Source organism: Arvicanthis niloticus, chromosome 12 (assembly GCF_011762505.2).
Source record: "Arvicanthis niloticus isolate mArvNil1 chromosome 12, mArvNil1.pat.X, whole genome shotgun sequence".
NCBI classification, from domain to species: domain Eukaryota; kingdom Metazoa; phylum Chordata; class Mammalia; order Rodentia; family Muridae; genus Arvicanthis; species Arvicanthis niloticus.
The window spans coordinates 10,900,631-10,914,983 of NC_047669.1; the positions used below are offsets into that span (position 1 = coordinate 10,900,631).

Consider the following 14,353-nt stretch of genomic DNA (forward strand, 5'->3'; position numbering starts at 1 on the left):
CCACTTTGCAGAAGTTCTAGGAACAGAAGAACCAGATAAATGACACTGAAGAAATTATCTGAGTTGGGAGAGTAGCTCAGTGTAGAGCACTGGCCTAGCATGTGTGGATCCAACCCTGACTTGAGTGTATTTTCATGGACTACCACCAAAGTGCTTCCAAAGGCCAGTCTCAGATTTGAAGTGGAAGAGAACTGTTTGGAGTGTAGACACTAGGCTACAAGACACAAAGGAAAAGCGTAACAACAGAGCCTACCCACAGATCACACAGGGAAAGAAAGAAAAGCAAGCCTCTGTGAAAGATTCCCGAGGCATTTACAGCAATGGAACCTGGACTCTCTGGTGATCACCTGGAATTTTCAATAATGTCTTTGAAGTGGCAATGGTATTGTAGCTAAACAGACGGGTATTACTGGTATCATCATCATCATCATCATCATCATCATCATCATCGTTACTATTCCCAGAAGGATAGGTACTTAGCTCTTTCCAAGCAAGATGTCAACATCAACAGCTGACTGGGACTAGCAGGGAAACCAATGGACATACTGCAAGTAAAAGCATGCTCTCACTGAGATTGTGGAAATGGCTTCATGGTATTACTTTAAGTTAACATTTCTGTTTGGAAGTGTGTACTCAGTTCCTTTCCTGTGGTCTGGATATTTGCTTCATCCATTGTGTATATGCCTGTGGGCAGACAGGCTGGGCCAGGGCATCCTTCACTTCTCAGTTGCCATACTGGAACCAGCTCCCTGCCCCTTGCCTTTTCTCTTTTTCTCTCTCTGCTTTACGTTTGTATTTCCTACAGAGCTGGAAGCTGGACTCTGGGTCTTGTCATACAACTGCTCCATCAGTGAGCCACATCCCGACTCTTTTTCTTAATAAGTAACAATCTTAGTGCTGTGAATTTAAAACTAGTTTTACCCCCTTTGGGATACAAATCTGAAGGTCAAATTTCCTTGTAGGTTCCATTTCAGTCGTGTCCCAAAAGTTGTGTCACATTCAGGCAGTGCTGAATATTTCTAAATTCACTTTCAATGTCTCATTTGATGAGATGCATTATTTATGTGTACTCTTGTATTTTTAAATTTGTGTGGGCTTTTAATTATCTTTGGTAATTAATTTCTAATTTATGTGCTATGATTATCAGACTTCTTGAAACATGGTTTGGAAGTAGATGGTCAATCTTCGTAAATATTTTATGTAGCCTTGAAAAGGTGAGATTGGAGTTTTCTTCACTTATATCCATTGAGGGCATGCTTTTCAATACATAGGAAGTAAAGAGTGAGTCAAGGTTATCTCAAACAAAGACTAGGAAACTGTCATAATGTAGAGTCTATAGAAACACAATGTGTTAATTGCTGTGGCCTGCCACATGAGTGTGGAGAGCGTTTCTGTTGCTTCATGGCTTATCAGGCTTGGTTCATCGTTGTGGGAAGGCCACAGTGGTTTGGAGTTTGAGGGCTTTGGTAGCATTGCCATGCCAGAGAAGAAGCAGAGTCCTCAGGCCAGAAGCAGAATCCTGATGTGACCTCCAAACGTCCCTCCCCAGGGACCAACCTCTTCACACAAAAGTTCATAACCTTCCCATTGTGCCACCAGTTAGAGACCAAGTGGGCACAGGTCAGCCTAGGAGGACATTTCATATCCAGACCACAACACATCCAGACCACAACATGTGATTTTCCTGGATGTGGTCCTTGGATAGAATGGGGCACTGTAAATACTAAGAGACTGCTAAGAAAACATGGACTTAGGTTAGTAATGTTATTGGTTCATTGGTTGTGATGAATAGAAGATATTAGCAACAGGAAATTCTGAACATATAGAAACCCATTCTGTATGAGCTTCAGTACTTTTCTGTGAGTCTCTCTAAAGTTTAAGAAATATATTTAAACAGTGGCCCAGCTTCCAGGGTATGTTCTAGAAAGCAAGTATAAAATCCTAGCTAAATATTGGCCATATTCTTACCAAGCCTGAAAAGTTGATTAAAATCTTAAAATGGGTGGGGGAAATGTTAGAAAATTAGTGATATTGAGAGAAAAGTATGCTATAGACAAAAATCCTCAGACAAAGGATTCTTATATTAGTTAATTTTACATTGCTGTGGTCAAATACAGCTTAGGGGAGGAAGGACTTACCATGACTCAGAGGTTTTGCATCAGCCCAGGAAGAGAGGGGGTTGGGAGTACGGCTGCTCACTCTCTTTCTTCCGTTTTATCTCCTCTAGATGTCCAGCCTTCCGGGCGGTGTCACCTGTACTTACAGCAGGTATCCTCTTTAACTGGTCTCCTATGGAGAAAAAGACACACACAGAGGAGTTCTTGTGCCCATCTTTCTGACCCTGGGAAAGCCAGAGAAGCAACTCAGTGGTAGAATTTTTTTTTTTTTTTAATTTCCACATTTACCAGGCAATGTAAAGACAAGAAAAAAAAAATCTCCCAAAGACTCCTAGAATCATCTGCTATAATAGAGATTCTAAAATATATGTTCAGAAAAAGATACACAGCAAGGTAAAGTTAGGAGACTAAACATCACCTATACCGTGCATTTATTTATAAGGTTATGAAGCCAAAGACCAATATAGAGTAAGTTTTCCTTTTCCCATAAACTCTGCCATAATTGGGAAATGACTCTTTGTATGCTCCAAAAGGCCTCATGCCTCGGTCTAATGAGCAGCCGTTATCATGACCACAGTTTAAATAACAACTTTGTAGACAAGGCAGTGCTCAGACCAACCTTAAAAGAAAACATTTGGGTGCCAGTGTTTAGCTATCACAGCCACCCTTAGGAAGCAGGGATTATAGAAGACAAAGTCTGTCAGCTACCTCTAGAACTTATTTTCTCTACAGTTTCTCCCACCCCTTCAAGTGAGAGGATTTACTGTCTGAGAACAAGATTGTAACACCTCTTCAGTAATAAAGGATTTTCAGGAAACCACTACTGTTTGTTTGCAGACTCCAAACTTTCTGACCTGGAGACTGACCTCTAGCCTGTGATCCAATTCTCAATTTACTGCTATCTTGAGCCTGTAAAGTTCTGATCACCATTGGAAAATGACAGTGAAGACCACACAGACAGAGCATTCATTCTCCCTCCACCACACACTCACTTTAGAGCTCTCATCTGCAGCGTATGTCAAATCAGAGAAAGGGATGAGCTGAGGGCTGTTTCAAGCAGAGGAATGACAATGCAAAGAGGAGAAATATATATATATATATATAAAAACTCCTTTTGATATAAAAACTGTCTCCATGTTTTCCATTTCATGAATATTCATTTATGGTCTGTGCAGCTATGACTCAATCAAGCCTTAAGAGCCCCAAGCCAGGAGTGATTTTATTTGCCCTCCTTCGTCTAAATTATAATTCACCCACTTGGGAGCCAGTTAGTCATCATCATTGTAAAAGGGCAAAGACGTATGTTACGGTCTGATTAAATTCAAAGACTCCGGACATCTCTCTCAGCCAGAGGACACCGTGTGTCCCTGCTGGCATTCTTTCACAGAGAGACCGATACCACATCGCTCGCCTTGCACCAGTTTTTTGAGGAGGTGGCAAGGGCTGTTTTCGTTTTCTTGCAAAAGATAAGGGAAGGCGGAGATACATTCTGGCAAACAAAGCAGGAAGTAAAATAAACAGAAACAGATTTCCAGACACTCTGCCTAGTCCCCAAGAAAGCTTTCTTGTAGAAACTCTTCAAGACTAGACCAGGTACTGAACATCAGAGAATCACAAGTTGGAGGCAGTTTAAGCTCCTCTGGGTTTTTTCCTTTTTTTTTCTCTCACTCTATTACAAGTCCTTCAGCAAGCCCAGGCCACAGAACTTCCGCTCCATTTATCAACCCCACCCTCCATTCATCTCTGCTGCTACTTGTCCTTCCTAGCTTACTATCATCCAGTTGGGGCCATGATGAATACCTCCTCAGTGTTCTTCTCTCCTCCGCTGGCCCCTTTGATCCATACTGACTATAGCAGCCTGATCAAGGGAAGATTACTCTCCTGCCTCAGATCACTAATTGCTCCTTGACATCACAACTTTCTGACCACTGGTCTGTCTCTCAGTCAAGCCCCTGACCATCTCAGCCTGAGGAGTTCTGAACTCACAATGGTCAACTCGTTCTTGTCATTGGTGTCTGACTGCACACGTGCCATCCTCAGAGAAAACACACCTAGTCTCAAGACCTGAATAGCTTCAGCCACTGTTCTTGTCACCACTGTTTTATTTTTGGAACTTACCACTCAGCACCTGACATTTAATTCTTGTATTTTGGACACATTCAACCTCCACCAGTTCTTTCTCTTACTACCCACTCAATGCCCCCACCTCTTCCCAATAAACTTCAAAATCATTTTGTTGTTATTGTTGTTTTGTTTTTCTTTCCTCATTGAATCCATTTTGCACTGCCCAGTTACTGTGTAGGCTTTGTGCATGGTCTTCTGTCTAGTCAGCCTACTAGGGATTGTGTCATTAATAAAAGCTTTACTTTGCTCTTCCCACAGCAGTCAAATACTACCAACTTCACCGATAGTGGTGCTAGTCCATATCCACCCACACCTCCCACTGAAATTTTGTATGACTGGAGCTTCCAAAGGTCTTCTGTGTGGTATCACAATTGCAGTGAGCTCATATGCGTTTCTTTCTTCTTGTGTCTGAGAAACACTGTGTCCTAGATACTGTTAACCGCCCGCTACTCTTGTAGTCTTTCTGCTCTGTCTTCTGCAAAGAGCCGGAACCTCAAGATGACATATGAATGTCCAGTTTGGGCTTGTTCTATCCAATCTTTTTTTTCTCTGCATGCTGGTCAGTTGACAGTCTCTATGTTAATAATCATCTACCCCATCCCCCCGAAGAAGTAGAATCTCTGATGATGGCCAGGAGCTCATCTGATCTATGGGTATTGCAATAAGTCATTACACATCATTTTAATATTAAACTTTGTTTGGTCCTGTTTTCCACTAGAGTTCATTAAACCCATGGGCTCATGCAAGCAGGTCATGTGTCTCTCTCTTCTTCAATGATGTATCCCTAACATCCAGTAGAAAGATTGGTCATTGATAAAGTTAGTGATTTTTCTAGTGAGTGGATACTTATTGCTTATAGAGAGAAGGAACAGAACACAATTGGTTTTTGTCTGGAGAATGGTAATGAGATGATCTGTGTTAATTGTCATCTTGACAATTTAGAGTCGCTTGGGTGATGGGCTGCTAGGCATGCCAGTAGAGGATTGTCCTGTTTCTGCTAATAGCTGTTGGAAGACCCACCTTAATAGTGGGCAGGCCCTAGGCTATGCATGGAGATAGAGTAACTGAGTGCTTGCATGTGAATTCCTTCTCACTGCAGATATAATGTAGCAGCTGTGTCACACTCCTAGTAACTTCCTCACCATGATGACCTGGCATTATTATCTCAAATAAGCCCTTTTTCCTTAAGTGGCTTTTATCAGAAACAGGAAAAAAAACAATATGAGAATTTTCATATAAAATAAATTAAGAATTTTTAAAAGAAAACTTGCTGAGTAATGATACCAGTTGAGACCATTATATTTTGCTTTTGACTTGAGTTCAGAGATACTGAGAAAGTGCTCATTTGAGAAACATGGTTGTCTGTCCTCCAGTCATATCACCACCATCTTTGGTGAAGGGTTGTGACAGGAAATTTGTTGCCTAACCAAGGACCACTTGTCCCAGTTTCCTCCCAGTCACTCCTCAAGCCCATGGCTCATTATGGCCATTTTCGTGAGCTGTAGTCAGAGAAATGTTAAGGAAATGACGTTTGTCATTTCCTCCCAAGTAACATTGCCTTGTTTGTTTTTCCATGTCCAGCAAGACTCAGTTTGCTCGTGGCTTTGTTGGGAGCCTTGATGTCCTTACCCACTGATAGTGCTAAGAAATCTTTTATATTTTGTATTGATTTGTGCACATTAGGATCTACCTCTAGTGCTTCTAATCTACCAAGTAAGGTTATCTAGGCTAACAATGGTAAGTGAAAAAATACCCCAATAACAGTTTAGGTTCATTAATATTTTTCTGTTTGACTCTTGAAAGGCCTAAAGCAAACACATACCATGGTATATTTAGTAGTTAGAAAAGAGAGGAGGGTTTCCAAGCTCTGGTGGTACAAGCTGGAGATAAGAAGGGAAAGGATTAAAAATCATGTGACAATGACCTGAAACTGGCCATATTCTTGTACAAAGTCAACAAAGAGGCTGCTGTTCCCACAAGCACAAGGAGAGAAGAGAATGTTTCTAAAAGTTTTTCCATGACATAGTATCTTCAAAATTTTGGTGAGCTTAGAACTAAAGGATAAAACTTTGCTAGAAACTTACATATCATATTCTCCCACTCTCCAAATAATGAAGCCTCCAATAACCTTGGCTGTTTTCTCAAACATATATCTGACAGTTTATACAACCCAGATTTTTATCTGGGCAATCTATCATTTTCCTGAAGCTGAGCATCTCTCTCCAGAGGACCCAAATATCTTTTCCTTAGAAACGACAAAGTCTTGACTGCTTCACCATTGGGTCGTGAGACGTTATCTAATAGAATGGATTAATCATCACCTAGTCACCCAGTGTCTCTAGTTCTATTGTTGTAGAGAAGCAAAGCTCCATGAACACATAAAGGTCTTTGGAATGGCATTTTGAAGGTGAAAAACTCTGAGCCTGGGATGATCTCAAAAAACTAAAAAATTGCTCTCAGGTCATATTTCATACCTGGGTATGAAACATCATAGTGGGGTTTCTGAGCCCCTGATAATCCACCAGAGTTGCTGTTTTTCTACCACTTTACCCACCAAAACTCATTCTCAATTTCCACTTGAGTGCCCCACCCCCAAGAGATGATGGATGAAGCTTGGCTCTTCTTTCTGAAATACTCTCAGAATTTGAACATTCTAGCCATTAGCATGCATACTGAGTGGGTAATTCTTACAATTTAATTGCTTATCTCTCCTTTTATAGCTGTAGGATGTAGCACTCTGTCATGTTACAGAACGTTTCCTGGGGAGAAGACACTGGTCTTTTCACCCCGGATAGGGAGCCCATGACAATCCAAAGTATAGATAACACCAAAGTCCATCTTGATGAAACTTGAGTTTTATTGGGCTTACTTACAGAAATATGGGTGTGTTGGGGGTGGGAGGGTCCTCTTTTTTTCTTAACAGATTTAATTCATTTATTTTTTTTTTGTATAAAAACCCTTATGTGGTAACCACAGCTGGAGCCTGGGTCTTCTGAACAGAAATTCTGGTGTGGGTTTTCACAAGATGATCAGTGAATTCCTGATAAGGAGACTTGGTGAACAGTCTCTTTCCAGAGGTCAGGGGTCAGGTAGTTATAGGTCTTAGAGATGGCATCAAAGGTGGCCTTGGCAAAGTTGCCCAGGGTGGCAGTCCAGCCTCTGCCTGAAGTGTAGCAGTTGTCTATACAGACCATCATCAGTAGCTTCTTGGGCACAGGAGTAGACACAATGCTAGTGCCCTTGGGGACAGAAATGAGACGCACCAGCACAGAGCCACAGCGGCCTGTCACCTTCCATGGAACACTGTGGGGCTTGCCAATCTTGTTCTCCCAGTAGCCTCTCTGCACAGGGACAATGGAAATCTTGGCCAAGGTGATGGCCCATTGAATGGCAGTGGCAACCTCCTTGGAGCACTTAACACCAAGACCAACGTGACCATTGTAGTCCCCAAAAGCGACGAAAGTCTTGATCCTGGTCTGCTGGCCATCCCGAGTCTGCTTCTGCACTGGCACAATTTTCAGAACCTCATCCTTTAGGGATGCTCCCAGGAAAAAGTCAATGATCTCAGACTCCTTAATGGGCAGGGAGAACAGGTAGATCTCCTCCAAGGACTTAATCTTCATGTCCTTAACCAGGCGACCCAGCTTGTCTTCAGCTTTACCTCCACAAGCCCCATGGCCTCAACCACAGCTTCGACCACGACCGCAGCCCCTAAGACCGAATCCTCTGCAGAAACCACTGCAGCTTCCTAATCCTGGGCCCTCGGATCCTCCAGATACTCCTGCTACACCATTGTCATCTTCCATTTGGTGTTTTTCCAAAGAAGAAGAAACAGAAGAGTACTCTTAAATCCAACATAACTCAAAAACCAGATCAATGACACAAATTTATTATAATCAAGCTGCTACTGATCGATCAGGGCCATAGGACAGACTCTGAAGCTGAACTGTGACCCCGAAGAGAAGTTGCGCAGCATATTTAAGGATGAGATGACAAAGCAAGGGGGAGTTGGGTGGGCTATAACGTTGTCCAATTGTATTTTGACATAAGGGGTTGAGAGAGGCAGTCTTCACCAATCACGTTAGACATAGGTTCCTGGGCCTGGGAACATGAACTTAGTTTGGCCCTGCCAGCAAGATGGAGCTGTCTTTGAGATGTCTGGACTCAGACAACTGTTCCCTTACAAGTTGGCCCTGAGATGTCTGGACTCGGGCAATTGTTTCCTTATTACAGGAGCTGCTCAGCTCTCCTATGGCCTGGGACCTTGAATTTATTTTCTCTCTATGATGAAATGGAGTTTGAAAATGAAATGATAGTACTTAGAATAAGTTTCTTTTGCTTGTTTCCAACAGGTGAGGAGTTACTTGTAGGAGCAGAAATGATTGAAGGACAACTGCATCACTAATGTCCACCCAAGCATGGACAACAGCTCACAAATACTGGGTACCTGGGGTACAGTGCACAGCATGCAGTGACCTCAACAGGTTGGAAAGTGTCCTTTCCAAGTGACTCAGCTGATCTAAATCTCTTCTAGGAAGCTCTTCCAGGCAGCTTGGCTGGTTTCTCCTTCTTCCAGGCAGCTGGTCTGGTCTCGGTGTCTTCCTTGAAGCCTGGCTCTTCTGATAGTCTTCTTTGTAGCTCAGCTTTCTTTCCTGAAAGAAACTCTCAGATTTTATTTATTTTTATTAATATTAATATTAATATCTCTGCTACAGAGGGGCTTAGTGAATCTGGTCAGTTTCAGGGACTTCCTGAAGCTATCTTTAGTTGTTTATGTTCCTAGGCAAGAAGATTCTCTGCAGGATGGAATGTTTCAGTCTCAAAGGAAATTGCTATACAACACCTCCATTAAAAGCTAATTTGACCCCACAGATAGCTGACCACCAAGAACCCTAAAGGTACAGTCAGAGTTCTCCCTTGGGAGACATATTGTTAGTTGGGACATACTATAGAGATGTGTGTGTCTGCTTAGCTGGGTGGTGGCTTTTCTGTGATGAGCTGGTCCCTCACTGAAAAACCAGAGCATTTCAGTTCATTCTCTCATGCAGAGATCCTTTCTAGGAACCAAACTTCTGAGAACCTCATATTTCTAAATAATAAGTACAGACACACAGAACAAGGCAGGCATCCAGTCTGTGACTCACAGTTAGAGTCAGGTCAGGCTTTAGGTTATTCTGGATAAAAGGGACTGCAGTTGGTCTGACTGGCTTCAGTAAATGTGTAGGGGAGGGCAAGTAGGTGAAACCACAAAGACCAATTTCTTCCAGGGGAGGAGTTATTTGCCATTGCCAGGATGGTGGCTGGGTTTGGTGTGGCTCAGGCAGACCAGAAGACTTCTCAGGCGACAGGAGAAAGAGTTAGCTCACAGGTATATGCTGCACAGAGAAATACTGGCTCAACAATAGTAACAGCTCTGAGATTTCAAGTGGGTTCCCCACAGAGGGGAATTTCTGGTCACTAGAAAAACATTTTAAAAAACATTGACCGACTCACAGAGATAATTAGGAAAAATACTTTAATTTGTTAATTAATATAAAGTGTGTATATACTTAATATATACTATGTATACATTATATAGAATATTATCATTCAAAGGTCTTTTAATTTCCTTTAGTATGATTACATGAACAATTATTTTTACTTCTGACACTAATATATGCATTTACCTACTTCTAAGTTAAGTGTTATACTACTAGAAAGACACATGGAAATTTCCTACTTTGTCTCTTCTGGCCCAGCGGTCCTGCCTTCCATCAATCACACTTAGCTCTCTGGTTACCTACTTAGCATTTGCAAAACTATTTCTGAGGAATATATGTTATGTATTTTCTCAGTTGTACACATTTTCTGTTGACTGTTACAAAAGAAGCTGTCCCTGGGGTTGTTCTCTCCTACTTTAATCTCTCATGATCATTATAGTGAGACTTTGGTGGAGCTGATAGGTAAAATTTACATTGTTATGGGTCTGTAATATTTAGCATGAGCCAGTCCTGTGCAATCATGACCATGGTTTTCCTTGACAACACATCTATTATTCTGAAGTTAAAAGTTGCCCTATTTTTATTTTGTCAGTTTAAAAAAAATGTATTTCCCAGCATTTCTCCCCAAGTACTTCAACAATTTCAACACTTTAATCTATATAATTTCTTATAATCTCGCAACCTTAGGCTTTACCCATGCCAAGTTCCCAAAATAATGACTCTAAGATTGAATTCTTTATGAACAAACGCTTATGCCGTAAACTTTGGCTTGTTCCCTGACTAGCTTGTAACTTAATTAACCTGGTTATCCTATTCTAAGCCTGCCGCATGGTTGGTTACCTCTCCTCAGTTTCAGGTGGCCATCTCCTTCAGCAGTTGGGACAATTCTTCCCACACCTGATTCAATCCCCAAAATCCTCTCTCTGTACAGGATCTTCCACCTCCCTGTTTCCTGCCTAAGCTAATTGGCCAACAGCATTTTATTGACAGGTGATGCTTCCAAACATTGCACAAGAGATCATCTCTACATAACCTTTGACATCATAGAGCCATTTCCCTTCAAAGTGTGTCCTGTATCCCCCTTTTCCAGCCCAGCTTACTTTCCTCTCTCCAGTGCCTCCATCTTTGTCTGGCTGTGGGTGTGACTTGACAGAGACTACTAAATAGCTCTCACTTTCTTTCCATTTATGAGAAAGTCCTTCTAGGAATATTCCTCCTGAACAGCAGAGCCTAATATTTCCAAGTCTGCCAGCAGCTTACAGTGACCATAAGATTAGGCTGTGATATACTGACATGGACTAGGAGAACCTCCAGGATGGAGCAATGAAACAGAGAGGCCTGGTCTGCTGTTGGCTTTGCGAAGTTGTGCAATTGGACAGAGAAAGGGGCTGTCTCATCTGAACCCCAGAAGCAGACGGTGGAAGCATCTTTGAGTTGTAGGGTTTAGCTCCACACCAGTTCAGATATAAAACCACGAATAAAAATCATTTTTTCTTTACAGTTTTTAAAAACTGAAAATGTAAGCCTTGAAGCGTTCAGTGTCATTCTGAGGTCCTGTTCTGGATACAGACCTGTTTTCGTCATTTGGACTCTTCTGCATCTTCAGTGTTTAGAAGACCTTTGGAATATATTGAATGTTTTTTTGTTTTTTGTTTGTTTTGACTTTTTTGAGATATAATAGAATCACATCATTCTATCCTTTTCTTGCCCTCCCCTGAAACTCTTATATAACCTACCTTGATCTCTTTCAAATTCATGGCCTCTTTTTTCTTAAAGTGTTGTTGCTGTGTGTGTGTGTGTGTGTGTGTGTGTGTGTGTGTGTTTCTAAGTTCATAGATACACCCTGTTCAGTCTGTATAATATTTGCATGTATATGTTCTTCAGGGCTGACCATTCTGTGTTGGATAACCAATCAGTGTTCTCTTCCTTATGGAAGACTATTTCTCTTGCTCTCAGCGTTCTTTAGTTGCCCATATTTGTTTGAGGAGGCTTCAGGCCTGGGTTACTTTACCTCTCCCATGTTAGCCTGCCTATGGTTGCCATTATTCAGTTCATGTGTAGGCAACAATGTTGGGAGGCTTTGTTCTGACAGTCTCAGAGCAAAACTCCTCCATTCTCTGGCTCCTACAATCCTTCTGCATACTCTCCCTCAATGATCCCTGAGCCTTAGGTGTGGGAGTTGTTTCGAAGATGTACCCACTGGGCCTGCAATCCATAGCTCTGCAGTTTGACTGGTTGTGCTATTCTGTAAAGGTTTCCACCAGTTACAAAGAGACGTTTCCTTGCTGAATAGTGAAAACCATACTTATCTGTGGGCATAATGGCAAATATTTAGAATGCAGTTAGGGATTATGCTATTATGCTGGTTGATTAAAGAGGCAGTTGTTTGTTCTCTTCCAAGATTTGTGATTAGGGTTGATAGAGGCAAGTCTGGAGGTAGTCTAACAGCCTGGGGTCCCATCTTTGCTTGAGCTACACACACCTCTTTCTAACAATGCTCTTAGCAATCTGAAGCACCCACCTGCATCTGAATACATGCATACCCTTCTCTAAACAAAGCAATTGGATCAATCTTATCTATAGCTCCCTAGAAACCTGTAGTAACTTTTTTTGGTGGCCAAAAAGAGTATGAAACATTCTTAAGTCGGGACCAATGGGCTGGCCCTGCGTGTACCAGCTCTGGGTACATACATAATAAGGTAAACCTTATATACTATCTTATGGCTACTTACAATTTGACTGGTATATGACTAATGTATCATGGGAAAGAACACACTTAATGAATAAAGGCTTACATAATCCAAGCCTATCAATCCAAACAAAACTACCCACACTCCACCCATTATAACCAAAATCCTTTCCTGGACCAACAAAAGAAAACCACAGGCAGTAACCAGTGGTTATTTGATGACTCTCATTCAGCCTTGTACATGCTGTCTTTTCTATCTGGCCTGTAACATAACTTTGCTTCTGAATAAAATCATTTGCTATTCTTTTATTTGTTTGTTTGTTTTAAGGTCCCATGGATGTAAAAGTACCAGGTCCAGACAGAGACCTCCAGTGATAGGGTCCATTTTCAATCACTGAGCTGAGCATTAAACAACGGAAACTTCAAGCTCGCAGCTTCCAGGTTTTGAATCCTAGCCTTCATCTTCCCTCCTCCATTCTTTTCTGTTCACTTCTGGGACAAGCAGTGCCAAGACTATTGTCTTAGAGTTTCTCTTATTCTTCTATATTACTTCCTGTCAAATGTTACCTTTGCCAACTTTTATATGTGTACTTTCCTATCACCCTCCGATAAATTATTTGATTTCATCTTCTGATTCTTATATGTTACTTTATTTTACATAAAACTATATCACAAGCCAATCAAAAGGAACAGCTGGACAGACTGTAGAATACATGTGACTTGAAAAAAGAGCAGGAAATAATCAAGGCTAAAAGATTAAGTGGGGCTGAGGTAGGGATGGAGCATGGAAAAGGAGGGATAGAACCTGAATGAAAACTAAGGATATCTCTATCTCTATATTTGGGGATATAGTAAATATATATATATATATATATATATATATATATATATATATATTTACTATATATATATACTATATATATATACTAAGTAAATATATATATATATATTTACTTAGTCTGGGTGTCTGGGTTAATCCATTCTCTACCCTCCTTTTCTATGCCCCATGCCATATCACAGGGTAAGGATATATATATATATATATATATATATATATATATATATAATATATAATATATATATATGAATATACTATATATATTACATATATACATATTTCCTTATGAAAGCCCACTAATTAGTAAATTAATTTCAAAATATGACTCAAAAACCACTTCAAACAAAATTACCCTTCATGGGTACACAATATCATTCCTAGAAGATATGAGTTATTAAATAAAAATTGCTATGCCAAGCATGGGATATTGTCAGGGAAACTCAAGGGTTTCCAAAAGAACGCAGGATCACCTACCATACCTACATGGTAAGACCTTATTGCTGAACACAGCATACTTTGGCAGCTGGACATAAAGAAACCTCAAGTCAGTTGGGTAACTTTTCTGCAGCTAGCTTTCTGGGAAGTAGAATGTGATATTTAAGACTTCAATAGTCATTCATATTCATCACCAGAGCCTACATGGCATGTTACTCACCAGCCAGGCATGAAGTGCCTATTGGTGGGGCAGAGCATACCTGTTGTGAGATAACTGTTTTCTGAGTGTATTTAAGGCCTGCTTCACAGGCAGAAATTTTGTACCTGGTGTTGTGCATGCATGCGTGCACACACACACACACACACACACACACACACACAAAACCATAAGGGAACTTTCTTGAAGAGGATACAGGAAGAATCTAAGAGCAGCAGGATGGGAAGTTATGTAGTGAAATCTTCTGGATATGATGTCCTTCATTTCTTATGAACCCACAGCCAGCAGCTCTCCTTACCTGCACAAAATCAAGCCAGCCAAAATTCTGGTGTAGACAGGGCAGATGATCTCCAGGCTCCAACCCTTACTAAGGAGCTATTGGCAGTTAATAGCTGCTAGAAAAGGGAGGATCGTGTTTTGTATTGTTGTTTTGTTTGGTTGGTTTTAACGATA

General features: G+C 41.0%; 1 pseudogene; it reads right to left on the bottom strand.

Annotated features, from left to right (window-relative positions):
- Positions 1 to 7,200: 7,200 nt before the first annotated feature.
- Positions 7,201 to 8,452, bottom strand: LOC117717925 (small ribosomal subunit protein uS5 pseudogene; annotated as a pseudogene).
- Between the last annotated feature and the right edge of the window lie 5,901 nt (positions 8,453 to 14,353).